The sequence below is a fragment of the Protopterus annectens genome, chromosome 10.part0 (genome assembly GCF_019279795.1).
Source record: "Protopterus annectens isolate FY-2018-M chromosome 10.part0, PAN1.0, whole genome shotgun sequence".
NCBI classification, from domain to species: Eukaryota; Metazoa; Chordata; order Ceratodontiformes; family Protopteridae; genus Protopterus; species Protopterus annectens.
The window spans coordinates 657,307,949-657,327,788 of record NC_056744.1 but is presented as its reverse complement, the minus strand read 5'-3'; the positions used below and the strand labels follow the sequence as shown (position 1 = coordinate 657,327,788).

The following is a 19,840-nucleotide window of genomic DNA, read 5'->3' as shown; positions in this document are numbered from 1 at the left end:
CACCCTCTCTGTCCAACCAGTGCTTTGTGTCCCTGCCCAAGTAGCTGACGCACACTCCTTGAGATTAAATTCACACACACACACACACCTGGGAAAGGCTGGCACAGGTTTACTAGCTTTTGCCCAGACTATAAGGTAGTTTTGACTGCCACCAGCCACTCCTTATCAGCTACTCTAAGGCCCTTAGCAAAGTGTGTCCATCTTACTTTGTAATGTTACTATTAATCCAAATGGTAGCTTGACCAAGAGCAAGGCTACTAGAAGTGCCCTGTACAGTGTCACCAAATAAATATGCAAGTACTTAAGAGCTTAAATATCTCCCTCAAATATCAGCCACAATGAAAGGTTTAAATATATTTAGTAATTAATAAAAGAACAAGAACATATTCAGTAAATAATCACAGTTACATCAGAGTTCAAAATCACAGGAAATACTTAAAACAACATTGTAGGACAGTGAAATAAATACAGAAAACATCTAGGCTGTACTTCACTAAATTCCTGACTGAATCTAAGAGAATTTACTGTACTCTAGTTAACTTAGTTGCAGAGCCAGGCAAGACAGATGTGGTGAGTGGGTCTTCCAGCTGATGCTGTTAGGTCAAAAACAAAATACAAAATGCACTGTCTCCCTCTGAGAGCTTTTAAATATTTCAGTTATTAGTGCTGGGGTAGCTGGCAGCATGACATCACTTCTTGTCATGTGACTGTCAGTTCCTAGGCTCACAGCCATTGATTTTAGCATCTACCTGTGAAAACACATAGACCTTGGATCTTTTGGCAAATGGTGGAAGTCATAAAATAATTTACATTTCCTCCACATTTAAAGGCAAAACAAAAAAAATTCTGGTTCTAGGCATTGTCTTCTTTTGTGCTGAAACTGAAAGATATCTCTCTTATTATGTGGTTATAAAGTAAGTTTTCAGCTAGTCTTCTGAAGTTAACTTCTTGTGTTGCAGTCCCCATTGTTAACATACATATACATCTAAACTGTTACAATAGTGTATAAAAAATATTTAATGACAAAAAAGTTATGCCAGCTGCAAAAAACTCATTACAACAATCCACAAAAATTCTTGTCTGCAGTCAACCACATTCTCCAACCAGGCAAAATCACCTCCCCAAACCCTAACATTGAAGGTGATAACAATGATATTGCCACCCAGTTTAATGACCGTTTCACCTCCTCCATCCAAAATTATTCAACAGTTTCCCCACTACTACTACTACAAATACCCCCAAAATACAAAACTGTCACTAAGTCCAGCTCCCAATTCTCTCTTAAACTAGTTCCAACTGACCTAATTCGTAAACACCTTGCCAAATTGAAACCCGCCACTCTCTCTGCTGATAAACTCCCCGCTGATTATCACTTCTGCCATTGCCTACCCTATTTTCATACTCATCAGTAGAGCCATAGCTGATCACATTGTCCCCTCTCTCTCTGGAAAATTTCTTACGTTGTCCCCTTACACAAAGGTGGTTCCTTGACTGAACTTGGTAATTATCGCCCCATAACTATACTATCTCCCCTGTCAAAAATCTTAGAAAAATGTGTACATACCCAACTACTGAATCATCTTCTTCAGTATAACCTGGTAGCAAATTCCCAACATGGATTTCGACCATACCATAGTACCACCTCTGCCCTTGTATCCTTTACTGAGCACATCAGCCAACAAAAAAGTATTGGTAAGTTAGCATCTGTTGTTTTCCTAGACCTGTCAAAGGCATTTGACATGGTATCCCACTGTAAATTACTGTTGACCCTTTGAGCTCAGTCTCAATAACTTATCTCTGCTGTGGTTTAAAAATTATCTTACCCAGCGGCAGCAATCTGTTAAATGGCATAACTCTCTCTCCCCTCTCCTCTCAGTGGGACAAGGTGTTCTGCAAGGATCTTGGTCACTTATTATTTTCCATCTTTACCAATAACCTCCCCTTGGCTACCCAACAAACTAATATAGTACAGTATGCTGATGACACCACCCTTATTTGCACAGCCCCCTCTCTACAATTACTCCAAGACAGAACCTAGGAAGCCTTCACTACTATAGAAAAATGGTTACTCCCAACTCATACTAAACCCATCTAAGACCCAACTCATGATCTTCCACCTATCCAAAACTTTGACCCCTACCTCTGCCATTCTCAATAACATCCTCCAAAAATACCCTTATCACACCAGTAACTCAAGCCAAGCTACTAGGTGTAACATTTGACCAAACCTAAAATTTGACAAACATATAGCACTAACCATTGCCAATGTTCTTAAAAAAACTAGGTTCACTTTACCGCTGCAAGAGCTTCCTCACACAGGAGTCCCGAATCACTATCTCTTGTACCCATTTACTCTCCACCTTACTATATGCTTCCCCAGTTCTAACTAACCTAAATAAATTTGACCTTCTGAAACTATTTACCTGCTACAATAAAATCTCAAAATTTGCAACCAGTGCTAAGTTTCTTTCTCACCATTGCTTCTCCCTAAGACAACTAGGATGGTTAGAACTCCCTCACATACTAAAATACAATCAACTTCTGATCCATCAACTGCTATACCAATCAAATAAAATACCTGCCCTCCCTGGTCTGCTCACCTTCCATAATACTGCACATCAACTAAGATCTTCCAATACCGCCCTACTGAGTGTTACCAATTGCTTACATAGCTCAGGCCAATTTCTTTATTCCTATGCATTTGCTAAGCCCTGAAACTCTCTATCCCCTGACATTAGATGATTGAATAGTAAGCATATTTTCAAAGCCCTATTAAAAGATCTCCTATTCAAAACTTGGATATGTTCCTGTACAGAACCAAACTAATTTCACCTGTTCCTGACTTTCAACATCCCTAGATCACAGGTGTGCTGTGTAGTTTCACTTAGTGCGTAGTACTGTGAACCAGGTGTTTAGGCCACCTTTATAGTTATGATTTCTAGTTTATGACCCTGTTTGTCTGTGGAAACGTCTTTATGAATTTATGTTCAAGCAATTGTATGTTTGTTGTATGATATCTTGTTTAATTTGTTTCTCAGTATTCTAGCCACTGTATGCTGCACCATTTGTAAAACTCTGATTTTACTCCTTGTTCTATGCTCTTTGTACAAAATAGCTTTGTTTATATACTTTTTTTATTATTATTTTTTTAATAATTTTTTACTATGTATTTGGAGCTTTTCTCCTAGGGCCTCCACTGAAAATGGTCACCTTGTGTCCAGTTGGACTAATCCGGTAAACAAATGGAAAATAAATCAAAATTTCTCCTCAGTATTTTACAAAATCTCTCTTCCCCACACATGCTTGTACAATATGACATACAGTTCTAATACAGTTGTAACACAAGCAGTTGCATCATGCTGATATTCACAATTCACACACAATCAATTACTGCCAGCCCAGCTATCTGGAATTTTGTATCTTCTTCTGTCACACTTCTATATAAATGATATTCATATTCAAATGACATATAATTATTTACAAAATTCCAGATAGCTGGGCTGGCAGTATCTTTTGTTACATTTCTATATAAATCATGTTAATATTCACAAATGACTTACAATTCTATACAAAATTCCAGCTAGGTGGGCTGGCAGTATTTCCCTTTGTCACAAGGCGAGCAAGTTTGCTGAGGGGATCCCCCACTGAATGGTTAAGTCCAGAAAAAGCTCTCTCATTAGCATCCTTTTTTTGGGGTCTGTAGGGTCCCTGCTTATTGAGTTTGTCAGGGTATCGTTCGAACCCAGAATGTAAGAAGCTGTGAAGGTGAGCCGTATTTCTTGAGCCAGCATCCACATTTTTTCTGGAAAGGCTGCACAGAGAGTAGGATGGAGCCCCCCCCCCTGCACTGTGGTATTGTCTGTCCACATTTGTACAGTCCTTGGGTTTAAGTTCTGTTAAAAGACTTTTATGTCCAGATACACTGCTTTTGATTTATATGCAGTTTTCTCTGCTAAGGAGACCAAATACCCTGAACTTTTGGGGAGAATAAGTAGGACCCCCCCCCCAACTATTTGAATTGTTTTTGGTGATGGTCTTGTCTTCTAGTAAAGAGAAATTCACCCCTGGGTTCCTCTGTATGGTGTTCTGCCACCATAGGAACTATTTTTTTCTGGCACTGAAGGAAAGATAGTAGGGTTTTCAAGAGTTGGGATTGCTGTTACCAAGCATTTTCAGAAACCACTGAAGTTTCCTCATGTGTAACTTTGGAATTGGGAACATGAGATTACCAGATGCCATGCACCCCAGTATCCGCAGGAATTCTCCTGTAGTGATGAGCTACTTTGGAAACATACTGGTTAGATAGCTTGTCAAGAAGGTAATCTTGTATTGAGAAAGGGAGGCTTTCTGTTTAACTGAATCAAGAGGGTTCCCAAAAAGAGGATCCCCTGTATGAGGAGTTTGAGAATTTGGAAGATTTAAGGTGAGACCTACCTTCTGAAAGCAGTCTGCTGGTGATTTTCAAGGTGTATAGTGTCTCTGAGGATTGTCCCTGAATGGGACAGTTATCTAAGTAGGGATAAATATGAGAGTTCAGCAGTATGCTATCAGGGGAGTTAGACATTTTGTGAAGACTCTAGGAGAGGTAGCTACCCCAAATGATGAAGAACAGAACTGGAAGTGAGAACATGTTAATACCAGTCAGGGGTACTTTTTTGTGACTGTTATGGGGACATGGAAGTAAGAGTCTTTGGTCTAGAGTGACCATGAAGGCATCTTGGAAGATCACGGGCAGTAGTTTTTGTAAGATAAGCATTTTGAATTTTGGGATGTCGAGAAACTTGTATAACACTGAGAGGGTCAAGATGGATCTCCATATCCCATCCTTTTTGGAACTAGAAAAATCCTGGAGTTGGAAGCCTTTTCTCTCTTGTCCTGGAAAGATAGGCTGGATGGATCCTTGGTGAAGAAGTTCCCTGAAGATGGGTGATAAGAGGCTTTCTTGCTGTTTTGGTGGATTTGGAATGCCCAAAAAGGGTGAGATTTCCCTGAACTGGATGCAGTACTCCTCCTCTATGATGTTGAGGACCTACTGGTCCCTGAAGAGTTTTCCAGCCCTAGGCTTAAAGGAGAGTGAGGGTGGTGGTTGGGAAAGGGGTATGGGAGGCTGGGGTGGAACATAGTCACAGTTGGTCTCTGTGCTTTGTGGTCTCTTTGGAACTTTCGGGTCTTTGCGATTGTTCTGGATGCCATCTCCTGGATTGTCTTGGTCTTTTGCCATGGGAGGCCTCCTGTTGTCTTTTCTAGGTAGAAAAATCCAAGATTTTGTAGGGGAATTCTTACTGTACCCTTGTGGTCAGAGACTGGTAAAATTCTCACAGTATTTGCTTTCCTTTATTATCCAGCATCTCAAACATTTGTTCATCTGGTGGACCAAAAAATCCTTGTCTAATGGGGCATCCAGTAGTTCAGCCTTTGTGTTCTGGCAGGGGCTAGGCCCTGAGCAATGCATGTCTGAGGATGACAGAACCTTTGGAAGCTGCCCTGAAAGCAACAACTAAGTGATCATAACCACATTTTAAGGAGTACCTGGAGACTTGTAAAGTTCATAGGTAGGTACTAGGCTATCGGCCCAAGGGCCTAAGTAAGCCTAGCCAACAAAGTTCCCTGGCTTACTCCAACCCAAGAAAGTTAATTTCCTGTGCCCCTGTTGAGCAGAGCCACAGAAATGATCCCCGGGGTGTATTTCCTATTTCCCATCCACTCATCAAGATTTTTCTTGGAGTGTTAATGAGGAACTTTGCTTGACATAGATGGGTAGCTTGTTCCAGAGTATGGGAAGTGTCTTGGGCAGGAATCTATCCCTCCAGCAAGTCCTGTTTATTGTGGTGACAAGGTTTAGGTCCCTAGAGCGTGTAGCTCAGAGGGATTGGGATTTCTTTAGATGTAGCATGTCCAACAGCTCTGGGTTTGACATAGCTTTATGTGTTAGGCAGAGATCACCGCGGAGTAGGCGATATGTTGCAGAGTAAAGCTGGAGTTTTTTGAGACGATCAGTGTAGGGCATCTGTTTGAGGCCAGTAATTCTCTTTGTGAGGTACTTCTGTTGCCTTTCCAGCTGCTGCAGATGTCTTGTGAGGTAAATTCCAAAAGGGGCGTTGTACTCTATAATGGGTATATTGAGTGATGGGTAGACAGGAACAATGACCTCTTTTTTCTTGGATGCGAACCCTTTTTTGATGAGGTGTGCTATGTAGAAGGATTTTCTGAGTACTGTGGCAATGTGATTATCAAAGGAGAGACTGCTACCCACCTGGGTCCCAAGGTCTCTTATACATTCGGTGTTAAGAAGTCTGCCGCCTGTGTGGTAGTTCATGGGTACAGAGTTTTTACCAAAGGGGATAACAATGCACTTTTTGGCATTGAGCTTGAGGCCATGGCTCTGACACCAGGCATCTGTCTCAGTGAGGCCCTTCTGTAGGATGTCCACATCATTTGGGGACTTGACTGTAGCTCCTAGTTTGCAGTCATCTGCAAACTTTGTTAGCCAGAGGCCTTCTGTGTTAGCCTGTACTTCAGAGAAGTAGATACCAAACAGGAGAGGTCCCAGGACTGAACCCTGTGGTACTCAACTTGTCACTGGTTTGAAGTCAGATTTGGAGTCTGCAACTTTTACAGTGTGGGTTCTGTCAGTGTGCCAGTTAGCAACTGATCTTGTGCCGTAGGGATTTATACCTAGTTTAGTGAGTTTAGCTATAATCGCAGAATGGGGGTAGGTGTAGAAAGCCTTGGCGAGGTCAAGATAGGCTGTGTAAACCACCTTACCCTCGTCTATGGCTTTGGTGACCGCCTCAAAGAAGTCGACCAGGTTCAGGAGGCAAGATCTGCCTTTCACAAACCTGAACTGGGTGGGGTCCAGAGTTTGGAGGTTACCAATGTCTTTGTTTATGAATTCCATGATGATACGTTCCATGGCCTTGCAGACGAGGCTCGTCAGACTGATAAGGGCGATAGTTCCCAGGATCAGTGGTGGCTTCCCCTTTGTGGAGTGGGATAACTGTTGCTGTGCTCCATTCAGTGGGCACAAAGCCTGACGTGAGGCTATGATTGAACATGGTGCTTAGGTGGGGAGCCAGTTCGTTCTGACGTTCGTGTAAAACGCAGCCTGGGATATTGTCCGGTCCCATGGATGCTGTGTTTTTGGCTTTAGAGAGTGCTGCTTTTACCTGTGAAGTTGTGATTACAGGGACTCTGCATTCTTCCTGTATAGATATGGGCCCTTTAGGGGGTGAGAGGGTGGTAGAGTTCCTTTAGGGAGTGAGAGGGGGCTAAAGTTAGCACTGAACCTATCTGCTAGGATGTTGGCAATATCAGTTGGTTCTGTAATTTTTGTGCCATTGTTCTGTAACTCAGAGCAGATGTTGGTGTTGCCATTGAGATTATTGACATAGCTATAAAATGCTTTGTGGTTGTCCTTAGAATCAGTGGGAATCTTGTTTTCATAGCTAGCTTTGGAGGATCTTATAAGGGATCTTGGCTTCTTGCTGAGGCTGACCAGAGAGCTCCTCCACTCATGGGATTTTACTCTCTCTTTGAAACAGTTTCTTCCTTCTGTTGTAGAGTTTGTTTATGGCAGGGGACCACCAGATTGGCTTCCTTTTTTTGGAGGATAGTGTCTTGGTTCTGTTTGGGATAGCACGATCCATGCACTCTTGTAAGTGCTTATAGAGTGCATTTGTGTAGGATTCAGCAGTTGTAACTGTATTGTCCATCTGCATGGGTGTCCTGAAGTTCACCACTTCTGTCTTAAGAAGCATGAAGTTGGATTTGGAGAAATACTTTACCGTGGTTTCCTTAATGGGGGGTGGGGGCAGGATGTGGATATCTAGGGTGATTAGCTTATGTTCGGATCTGACCAACGAGGTGTTGACTTCAGATGTGGAACACCGGACACTCATGTTGGTAATAACTAGGTCTAGGATATTGTTGTCCTTGGTGGTGGATAAGTTAATACAGGGCATTGGAATTTATGAATTCCTGAAAGTGCTGAGTGAAGGAGTTAGTACATGAGTAGTTTTCCCAGTTAATGGTGGGGTAGTTGAAATCACCCAATATTAGGGTGTTTGCTTGAACCTTAATATTTTCCAGTATATCAAAAAAAAAGGAGTGGGAATCCAGGGCATGGTGGGGAGATCTGTAGCAAGCTACAATTTGGATTGCAGTTTTGCCCAGAGTTAGTTGCACTTGGATAACTTCAGCTGCATTATGCTGAGCAACTAGCCTGGAGGTGTGGATATCCTTAATGAATATGGACACACCTCCGCATTTGGTATTCCTGTCCAGGTTAGATGGCTGAAAAGTGTGGTATGAGTTATAGCCTGGTAATGCAGGGGTGCTCTCTGGAGCCTTGAACCAAGTCTCAGTCACTGCACAGACATCAATATTCTCCATTTTAAGGAGTACCTCGAGTGAGTGCATTTTGAGGTTTAGACTTCTAGCACTGAGTAGCATTACCCTTAGTTTTTGCTTGCCTGTTCCTATTATGGTGGTGAATTTGTCATTTGAACCTTGCCTAAAAAAGGCACTATAGGGGCGGCAAGAGCCTTTGCCAGTATCCGGAATCCCAGGGGTGACAGGTGCAGGCCATCTCTGGCAAATCATTGTGGTCTGTCGACCATGTCGTCCCAGGCAGACAGATACTGGATCCCCTTAGAATGACACCAGAAGCTTAGCCAATTGTTGAAGTCAATCATTTTGTCCTTGTACTGCAATATAATTCTGGGCGATGGCAGGATGCTACTCAGGGCAAGGGTCATACCTGCCTGGGCTACAAGATCGGAGAGTTCTTCCATGTCTCTTTTCATGTAGTCCAGGGAGGTATGTCTCAGGTCGTTCACACCAACATGGACAATCACAGAGTCATATTTGTACTTGTGGAGTGACCTGAGTGCGTGGGTTATGTGGCGGATCCTGGCACCCGACAGGCAGCTGACAGTGACCTTCTCCTTGTTTAGCCTGGTGAGTGGGACATCAGTGTGCCTGATATAGAGTCACCGATGACTAGTGTGTTGGGTACGTTGTTTCGCCTTATGGGCTGTGGTTGAGTGGCACACTGAGTCTGTGGGCTGTGTCTCTTTTGGGTTGTGTTGGTGGTGGGAGGTTGCTTGCGTTTCTGCTTTGGAGGTCTCTGTTGCTTGAGCAGATTATTATGGAGAGCCTCCACGAATGTTTGTGTGTGTGGATTTTGGTGGTGTAGGTTTAGTGGGACTATGTGATGAGTGTGGTGTGTTACAAGTGTTCATCTTCTCCTCTTGACTATCAAGTTCAGTCTTGGCTGGAGAAAGCTTTACCTCCAGTTTGGCTAGATAAGTGCATCTCTCACAGGTTGTAGTGTTGGGTAGTAGGAGGAGAAGGTTGTCTGTATACATGAGGCAATTACTACATTGCCCTAAGATGCCCAGATTCATCAGATGGACATGAGCGAACACTGGGAGCTTGACCTTTGGACATGACTGAATAAAAAAATATTTTCATCTGGACAAGTGAGGAAAGTGAGTACAAGAGCTGTTTTTCCCTAAGCAAGTGAGGAAAGTAAGTACCAAAACTGTTTTCCTCTAGGTAATGAGGAAGGGTGAGTGCTGTAGTAATTTGTAGTTTATTTAGTGCTTACAAGTTCTGAACAAGTGCTGAGCACGGATAAGCAAATTCAAGTGCTAAAACTAAGAATCTGTATCTGGATCTTGTTGTAGATAGGCTACCGAGTGTTTACCACTCCCACTGATTTGCTAGAAGGCTTCCCTCCAAGACAGAAAGGCTTGGGGGCACAGAAGCTTACAAACAGTCCTGGATACAGCAAATCTGTATCTGGACTAAACTAGTTACAGGGAAGGTGGGAAGCAAGTGCAAATGCAGGCTTTTAAACCAGAAAGTTGAAAGAGATGGAAAAACTGCCCAAATGGCCAATAAACTACAATTTCTGGGCCAGAAATCACTCTTGTGATAGGCTGCCTAGTGCTTACCACTCCCACTGAAAAGCTAGAAGGCTTCCCTCCAACACAGAAAGGCTTGGGGCACAGAAGCTTACAAACAGTCCTGGATGCAGCAACTTACAGGAAAGGCAGAAAACAAGCTTGGAATTTATATATATATATATATATATATATATATATATATATATATATATATATATATATATATATATAATTATTTTTTTTTTAAGTGGGTTGGCTTTCTCAAAAAGCTCTCTCAGTATTAGAAAGAATGAGCTAATGACAGTAGCAAAAACACTTTAAATGCAGTATAAGCTAGCACACTTGAGTGCGTAGCAAAATTAAGGCAAATACAGTTTAAATAAATGCAGATAAGTTAAAAATGACAAAAACAAGTTTATGAAAAATCATATAAGAGCACTTGAACACATAAAAGCACACAGAACAGCAACTTTTTGTTTTTGTGTGGAGAGGGAGGGAACAGAGCAGATTAAAATGCTATAGGGGATGTCCTTCCCAAGTGCTCTCCCTGTACATAGCAGAGGAGATGGGACTGTAAGAAATTTCTCTGGCTGTCTCTATTTCTTCAGCTAGATTACACCAGACTATTGTGGATAGAATCTTATTTTTGCTAGAGTTCCTTCCTGGAGAGATTAAAGGTTCTTCGGCATATGAAATTGGTGATTCAAAGTTCTTATTGTCAAGGTGGCAGAAGTATAAGCTTTCTTCCCAAATCTGTCTAATCTACTTTCCCTGTCAGTAAGTAGAGATTATCTGTTTGGTCTCTTAGGAACACATTTTGTGGATTCAGTGGAAACCACAGAATGGTCAACCTTTGGGTTTTTGTAAAGATGCTTGTGAGATTCAAGCACTCTAATACCGGTCTGGTTTCCTTGAAGCGAGCGGGGAGGGGGCTAGAGAACCAAGGTGTACAGCAAGGTCTTTAAAGACATCATCCAGTAAAACGTGAACAGGAGGAACAGCCAGTGGTCTAGGTGAAGACATACTTAACAGTTCCATGTAGGGGGTCTGAGCCTGAGAGAACAGTTTACTTTCCGAAACGAAAGCCTCTTTCAATCTGTGGAAGGGTATTCCTGAAGGAAAGGTCCTCAGGTCGGAGGTGGAAGAGGGTGTCCGAGTCTGGGTAAGTTTGTGGTGGCAAGTGGCCAAAGTATGACAATTCTTCCTCATCCTCTGAGCTAAAGAAGTTTTCCTGTTCTTGAAAAGCTACTTCCCTTCTCCTTTTAGATGGGGATGCCTCAGTAGTGGGAGCATGAGAGGGTCTGTCTAGAGTTCATAAAAGCCATAAATTCCAGTGCTTTTTTAAGGAAGTCTTGGGCTTTGGTCTGAAAAGGGGACAGAGGCAGGGACAATGAAAAAGAAGTTGTTTGGTTTGGGTGTCTGTTTAACGTAGGTGATCTGACTTTGGTTGTAGCTTTGATAGTTGAAGTTAGGGTGTTTCTCGCAACACCCATAGTGTGATATCTGAAGCCATCGCCTGTTGAGATACCTCAGATCCTACCGACATGGGTTGTAGTTGTGATATTTTTCTGAAAAAAATTAGATGACCAACAGACCAAGAGCATAATGAACACACATGAAGTGCATTGGACTGCACCAAAAGTTGTAAAACCAAAAAAAAAAAAAAAAAGTTGTAAAACCAGTCCTAGATTTTTCACACTTAAACACTTCCTAGAAGTTCCATCTTTCCGCATGCTGTCCTTACAAACTCTTTCCTCTGATTTCTCCTCAGTCTTACATGGCCTCTCTAGACATCAAAGATCCTTATCTACATATTCCCATCCATCTTCTGTACAGGATTTTTTTTTGTTTCTCAGTGGGTTCTTTGCACTTTCAATTCTCTGCCTTGCCTTTTGATCTTTACACTGCCCCAAGGGAATTCACAAAGTGCTTGGCCCCTGTAATTGCCTTCTTGAGAGTCCAGGGTATCCAGGTATATCCATACCTGGACAATCTTTTCTTCCTGGCTCCTCTATCAGAATGGGCCTATATCATATGAGCGACTCTCACAAATTGCAAACGCTCATAATATCGAATGTACCGGACCTCAAAGTGCTTTTTCTGAGATTGCGGTACGGTGAAGAATGGGATATTTGCCCTTTCCTCACTTTAGTACGATCTCTGAGTTGGAGTATATATTTAGCGGGGCAGGGGCACAGCCCCCCACAATAGGAAGTTTGAGGTCCGGTACATTCGATATTATGAGCGTTCACAATTTGTGCGATTCGCTCCTATGATATAGACCCTATCAGAACAGTTGTCTCAAAATCTGCAGGTGGCCATTCATCTCCTTCAAAGTCTAGGGTTCACCATACATTTCAAAAAAGTCCTTTCTGACGCTATCAAAGGATCACGTCTTTCTAGGGTGCAGGTTCAGGACAGACCTTGTGATGTTTTTTCATTGTATGGACAAGGTTTAGTCCCTCATTGCCTTTCTGCAGAACATTTTACCTCTTCGATCCATTGCAGTCAGTGAGTTTCTAAGACTTCGGGGGTTCATGGCTTCCACAGTTCCCATGCTGCCCTTTGCAAAACTCCACATGAGGAAATTTCAATGGTTCCTAAAGTTAGTCTGGGCACAGCATGCTCACCCACTAGTTTGTGATTCCTCTCCTCCCCTGCCAAAAAAACAGCGCTTCTTTGGTGAATTCAGCAACTAACCCTGAATCCTGGCCTTCCTCTTCTGCCCTAGATGTCTCTTCTGCCCTAGATGTCTCAACATCTGTTCACAGATTCCTCAGACACAGGCTGGGGAGCAACATTTTCTTTCATTAAGGTTCAGGGTCTTTGGTCTCCCGTTCAAAGGAGAGAGCATGTCAACATCAAGGAAATGAGAGCTCAGCTATCATTCTGGCTGTACTAGCCTTTCATCCTCTCTTTCAACCAGGTCCTCTGAAGATATTTACGGACAACACTACTGTTTTCTGGTATATAAACCTGCGTGTGTGATGAGGTTTTACCTCCTTTGCAGGTTAGCTCTCAGGGCATGGGAATTGGTAGTTCAGTAAATGTGACTCTTGTGGTTTACATTCCTTCCACTCAAAATACTGTGGCATACACCCTAAGCAAGGTCCATGACTCAATCCCACGAATGGATGCTTCACAGAGATGTGTTTCTGGGCTTGATCCACTGGTGGGGTACCCCTCTTCTGGATGTATTTGCCTCACTCTGAACAGATGACTTCCTCTATTTTGTGCCAGACTCTCTCATCCTCTGGCTTGGAAGGTGGACGCCGTATTTTTCTCATGAAAAGAGATGTTTCTTTATGCAGTCCCCCTTCCCTCTCATTCAGAAAGTTCTGCTGAAAATTCAACAGGACAGACCAGAAATCTTGCTGGTGACTCCCTTTTGGCCAAGACTGCATTGGTTCCCTCCTGTTCTGCTTTCAGCCAAGAGCAATCATCACAGGTTACCTCAGACTGGACCTGCTCACACAAGACAAGGGATCTCTGCTTCATCCACATTTGTCAGCCTTACAGCTAACCTTGTGGATGATCAACTTTTGATTCCTTTTAGACACGTTTTTCACAGAACGTGCTTAGGGTTTTGCAGGAGGCTGGGAAACCTAATACTAGAAAATCTTACTTATCCAAATGGAAGAGGTTTTCTATGTGGTGTCTTTAAAGAAAGCTGGATCCATTCTCACTGGATATTCCAGTACTTATTTCTTAACAGTGGCTTGTCATATTAATCAGTGAAAGTTCACTTGTCTGCTATTTCTGCATGTCTTCCATTATCTCCACCTTTAGCATCCAGATTGGAGGCAAAACTTTTTTCGTTCAAGGCATCTTGCATATTAAACCTCCCAGGAAAACAGTTCCACCTCTTTGAGATTGGAAATATGTATTAGAGAAGTTTACTGTGGCTCCTTTTGAGCCTGCAGCCTCAGCATCCTTAAAGTTTTGTGCTTGGAAGACTGTGCTTCTCTTAGCAGTGACATCTGTTAGGAGGGTTTCGGAGATTTGGGCTTTAATGGCTTCCCCACTTTTCTACTGGGATAGGGTTTCAGTGTGTACCAATCCTTCTTTTATGCCTAAGGTAGTGAATGAGGTGTCTGTTAATCTATTCAGTTGCCCACTTGTTTTCCTTTTTCCTCAGTCCTCTAGTGAGTGGATCACTTTAGTCTCATCTAAGTAGAATCTAAGTCGTCTGTCAGGAAATCTGATCAGCTCTTTTTCTTTCCATCCCTTGGCTCTGTGCATAGCTCTCAACCTTCCATCTCCAAAATGAGGAACACTAGCCCTCATAATGTGGAACACATACTAATGGCTTACTAACAGCTTCAACTAGGAAGGTCATAGAATGGTTAAAATATGCTGGTTTTACTTATAAAGATCTTTTAATGACTTGATATGATTAATTTCTATTTACAATGGATTTCACTTAAAAAAAAATAACACTGAATGTGTGACAGAGTCTTTCAATGTGGAACTTTGAGGAACGTGAACTTTTTAAGACCCAAAATGAGGTACACTTGAGAGGTATGGCTCTGGGTTTGCCTGTCTCTAAACAGACTGTTTCTTGGATTTCCAAGGCTATTGTGTTTTGGTATGATTTCCATGGTAAATCTCTTGCTGTGCCTGTTAGGGATCATTTTACTAGATATGTGGCTTCCTCAGGGGAATTCTATAAAGGTCTGGACACTAATTCTGTTCTGGAGGTTGGACACTATTTCTAGATCAAGAGCAGGGTTTGCTTGAGCCGGTCTCCATGGCTTTGTTGAAAATTCTTCACTGCAAAGTTCTTCTGCTCCTTCTTCCTCCCAGGGATCCCACTAAGCTTTGGTATTCTCCCACATGGTAAGAATACTGCAACATTGAATAGAAGGACATAGAATTGTGTAAAATCTTACCATAACCATATATGTCCTTCTCTTCTGTGCAGCAGTATTCTGTCCCTCCTGCTTTCCCCCCCTACATCTTGTTCCTTCCTTGGATGGTTATTGTTCCTTAGTTCTGGTGTTCTTTCGGGGCATTTCAGTTCTGAAGATTGTACGTGCGGACGTCCTTTTATGGCTGATGTTAGAGCATACGTGTGACGTCCCACGTATTTGCAGCAACTAAAAGCTGTTTTATACTGGCTGGCCGTCTGGTCATTGGGCTGAGGGCTTCCCACATGTAAAGAATACTACAACATAGAAGAAAAGGGCATCTGTGGTTATGGTAAGATTTTACACAATTCCTTCTTGCAATATTCCATTAGGAGGTTTAGTTTCAGTGGTTCATAAAGGATCTTGTACTTCCCCATTTGGCTCTCTGTGGGTCCAAGTGTGTGTGTGTGTTGTGGGGGTCTTCATGTCTGAGGAAGACGAAACATTTTGGTTAGAGTTTTTCCAGTATCTTGCAAGATGAAGCTTCCTTTAAGGAGGTTCCTTGGTGCATGTGTGTTTTATCTATATACAGATGAGGGTATGGAATCCAGTTTACTGTCACCAAGTTTCATTATTGCCATCCCATGTATTTTTAAAACGCCTTAATTAAATTCTCATTTAAGATATTGATAAACTACATTAGTAGAAACAGAAACAAACCATATTAACATTTTTCATGCTTTATACATGTGTTGTCTTTCGTTATAACAACTGCCATTCACTCCAGCATTACCTACATTGCTCAATTCCTGCCTTCCTTTAGACCTTCGCTCCTCCTAAACATTATTCTGCATGTGTTGTTCCATAAATGTCTTTTCTTTTGTAGTGATCCTGCTTCCAGTTTTTTCTCTAACAATATTCAGTACTTCAGTTACTTTTGGTTTAGATATTGATTTCCATTTTCTATTAATTGCCTTTTTGACACCTAATAGCATTAAATTTAATAAGGACTTACTTTGTCTAGGCAAGTCAGGTCATTACCGTTCTATATTGATGTTATCGCATAAGCCTGTCAGCAACCTTTCTGATCTGCTTCTGCCCCTTAGGAGAACTGATCGCTAGTATTTGTATTTGGTAGGTTGTGGTGAGACTTTGAGCCATATTCCAAAAGGACTTCCTTTCTGAATAATTTACTTACTGTGGTGTAAGGCCTGTCTTTAAAGCAGGCTTACACCAGAGTTAGTCACTTACACTGTTGAGAGGAAAGCTTTTGGAAATGGGCCCTTTGTTTTGGCACTGATGAGCATCCAAAGGTCCGTAAGCCTACATCCCATTCTTGTCCATCTGGCAGAAAAGTTGGCCAAACAGGAGAAGAAGAGGGGGCAGAAAGGTGTGTTCCTCATTCACTGTGGTGATTAGGACCCCCCAGCTGTGCATCGGAGTAGTTGAAATTCCAGGCTATCGTGATGGAGGGAGCCTTGACTGTTATGGAGACCATGCCTGAGTCTCTATCAGGAATGATCCCATGCCACCTTACCAGTTGTTTATGGTCTGAATTATTTTACCTAGTGAGGACTGTGAGCATGACTGTGTTTCTGCAGTGGTTGGCTTGTCGTGATTTCATTTTCCCCTGGGTATTGCTGTAGACTGCCTTTTGTGTATTTTTCATTTCGGTAAAGAGTGAGCTACTAAAAGAGGGTTTTAATTCACTGCTTAATAGCTTCCATGGTAATACACTTCCCTGTCAGGTGACCTGTAGCTGTTTCACAGTAAAGCAGTGGTCTAATAAGTGCCTATGACATGGGCATAAGACTGCCGTGCCTGACCTTACCCTTAGTCCAGCCCTTTCCTGAGGGATCTTATATATACATATTCATCCCACAGTTGAGGCACAAGGTGGAAGGGAGCCTGTCCCAGAAGAGTTGCCCATGGATTGCTATTAAACAGGTAGATGGGCTGATGTACATAGTGTTTCACTGTTGCAGTCAGCCTGAATTCCAAAGTCCTTGTCCGGCGTCAGTTGCTGTCGCCTCTTCCTGGATGTCAGTGCCCCAGGGGTATAAAAGATACAGCCGACGCCATTTTCTTCCGTCTTTCTTGCCGCGCGGTGCCCGAAGCAAAAGCAGTTCGCAAGTGCCGGTCGGCCGACTCCTGAGATTTTCAAAATTGAATTTCAGATCCAAAGTCTTTAATAAAGCTAAGTACCCCATTGGGTAAACTTTTTTCTTGCTCCAGACCGATGTCAGAAAAAGTTAACAATTGTATTTCTTGTGGGAAGCAAATACCTCATAAGGATTTTCATTCTTACTGTATTCCTTGCCTAGGCCCTGATCACGATGTTGCTAGTTGTCGTTTTTGTGCTAGATTTAACCAACGTACTATTAAGCGTCGGTACGATTTTGCATTTCATTACTTTGGCCATAGGTGTAACTATATAATGCCGTTGGAACAACTGACGACTGGAGTTCATAAAAAGCGCAAGGAAAAAGAAAAGGACATGTATCCGAGGTCCAAAACTGACGACGAAGCCTCTTCTAGGCCAGTCGCCGGTTCTCATTGAGGCGCTTTCGCAGCCCCTGACACCTGCTACGTCAGAGCCACAGGCCGCCTCCGACTCCCACGTGGAGACATCTAGGCCTCTGGATACTCAAGGTATTGGACCTTCGGAAACTAATCCCTCAGATGGGTCCGGAGCCACTGAGAAGGCGTTGGCTTCTGAGGGTGTTTTCAGACCTACAAAGCTTTATATTAAGCCAACTTCAGCATCCAAGACAAAGACTAAAACAGCTTTAAAGACTAGCAAACATGTACAGCATTCTCCAGGACAGACTTCCATGCCTAAGAAACAGATGCTCAAAATGTCCGAACACCTAATTACTTTGATCAGGGGTTCCCATCCCCCACCTGATAAGAGGCCTAGGCAAGACACTGAATATGATTCCTCTGATCAGGTTTCCATTTCCTCTGACTCCTGTTCAGAACAGGGATATTCTATTCCTCCCTATGAGGATTCTGATGCTGAAGAATCTATTCCTTCAGCTTCTCCACCTGAGGATTATTCCTTTGGGGAAACCCTGCATACCATAAGGGAGCATTTCCACTGGGAGAGCCAAGATTTCTCAGAATCTAAGAAAAGGCTCAGACTTTCTTCCACTACCTCAGCACAGGCCTCTTGCTATTCCACCTGTTTTAGACATTGTAGATGATGTATTTTCAGAGTCCGGACGGTCTCCCAACTCTTTACCTCCTGCTCCTGTTGAGCCAGACAGAACCCTGCTGCTGACCCAGAAACTATATCTCAGGGTCCCAAAGGAGTCAAGGCTTCCACTGCAAAAAAACCCTGTTCCCTCAGACAGGGATTCAAGGGCACTAGACAGATGGGGGGAAAAAGTTTACACTTCTGCTACCTTGGCTGTAAGGGCTTTAAATTGTCAGTTTCATATGCTTAAATATCAGCAATACTTAATGTCTCTGCTAAAACAGAAATGTTGACAAATTCTGAATGTTCTGAGAACAAGGAAATGCAGGATTATTGCATGCAGCTGAACAAGTGGGAAAGCATACTTTGCAATGTGGTTTTGATTCACTGTAGCCCTCTTGCAGGGCCCCAGTTACAGGTTCTGTCATTAGAAGGCATACTTGGTTAAAGGAACAGAATCTGCCTGATCATGTTAAAGCAAAATTATTGGATGCTCCATTACAGCATGATACTTTGTTTGGTGTTAAGGCAGAAGAGGTGTTGAAGAAAATGGAGGATAAAGCTAAATCTATGCAGACAGTAAAGGATTTCTTACAGGTACAGCCACCCAGATTTAGCAGGAACTGGCCTTCTAAGAATTGGTCCTTTCCAGTGTCAGACAGGCCACAAAGAGGTAGAGGCAGACAACAGCTCCAGGGCTCATATAGGCCCAAACAATGGGGTGCTTCTACCTCCAAAAGCGGAGAAGACAAATCACAGCCTTATAGGAAACAATCCCAATGACTTCCCTCTGCCAATGCCAAGCACTTATCCTTTTGGCAGCACCTTTAGGGGGAAAGCTAGCACTTTTTTCACAAAATTGGCACATGATCACCCAGGACAAATGGGTCTTAAATATAGTCTCTCAGAGCTACACGTTCCACTTTCACACCCTTCCAAAGGCAAAAGGTATGCCAGACCTGCCACACAATCTATGGGCAGAGGCACAAAAACAAGTTTCATCTCTCATGGACATGAGGGCTATTCAGCCAGTGCCACAACAAGATCAGGGACAAGGATTTTACTCAAGGCTTTTCTTAGTACCAGGAAAGGACAAAGCCTGGAGACCAATTCTGGACCTGTCTATTCTAAATACTTTTCTGGACGTTCCAAAATTCAAAATGTTGACTCTGCAGCAGCTTCTGCCCATGCTGGGCAAGAAGGCTTGGCTAGTAACTTTGGACATCAAAGAGGCATACCTGCATGTCCCAATCAGACAATCTTGCAGAAGATACCTCAGATTCATAGCTGGCTCAATGCACTACCAATTCTCTGCACTGCCCTTTGGCTTATCTACTGCGCCCAGGGTCTTCACAAAATGCCTGGCACCAGTAATTGCATTTTACAGACAGAGGAATTAAAATATATCCCTACTTGGACGACTGCCTTATTTAAACAGAGACCAAAGACATTCTACTAAAGCATCTGGCATTTGTAAAAAGATTACTAATTTGCCTAGGGTACACAGTAAACGAAAATAAATCAAAACTAATACCTTCTCAAGAGATAATATTCCTGGGTGCAAGCTTAAATACAACTGCCCAGATGGCTTATCTTACACCAGACAAAGGCAACTGACTTCTTACTTCGAAAGCATGGCAACAAAGACCCTGTTATCTGCAAGAAAAATTCTGCAGGCTCTGGGCTATATGGCATCCTGCATTCTACTAATTCCATATGCAAGACTGCATATGAGGAAACTACAATGGTATCTAAAAAGTGTTTTTACTCAACATTGCTACAGCCTGGAAACATTAATTACTCTCATTCCCTGCCTGCAACAGGAGTTTCGATGGTAAGCACTGTCTGTCACCACAATAAGGGATAGCCATTCTCTTTAC

At 42.6% G+C, this 19,840-nt stretch overlaps 1 protein-coding gene across 1 annotated transcript in view; it reads left to right on the top strand.

The window, feature by feature from the left end:
• The window catches only part of USP24 (ubiquitin specific peptidase 24), a 4,679,666-nt gene that overhangs the window by 952,112 nt on the left and 3,707,714 nt on the right, over window positions 1-19,840 (top strand). The gene's annotated exons all lie outside the window — the stretch shown is intronic.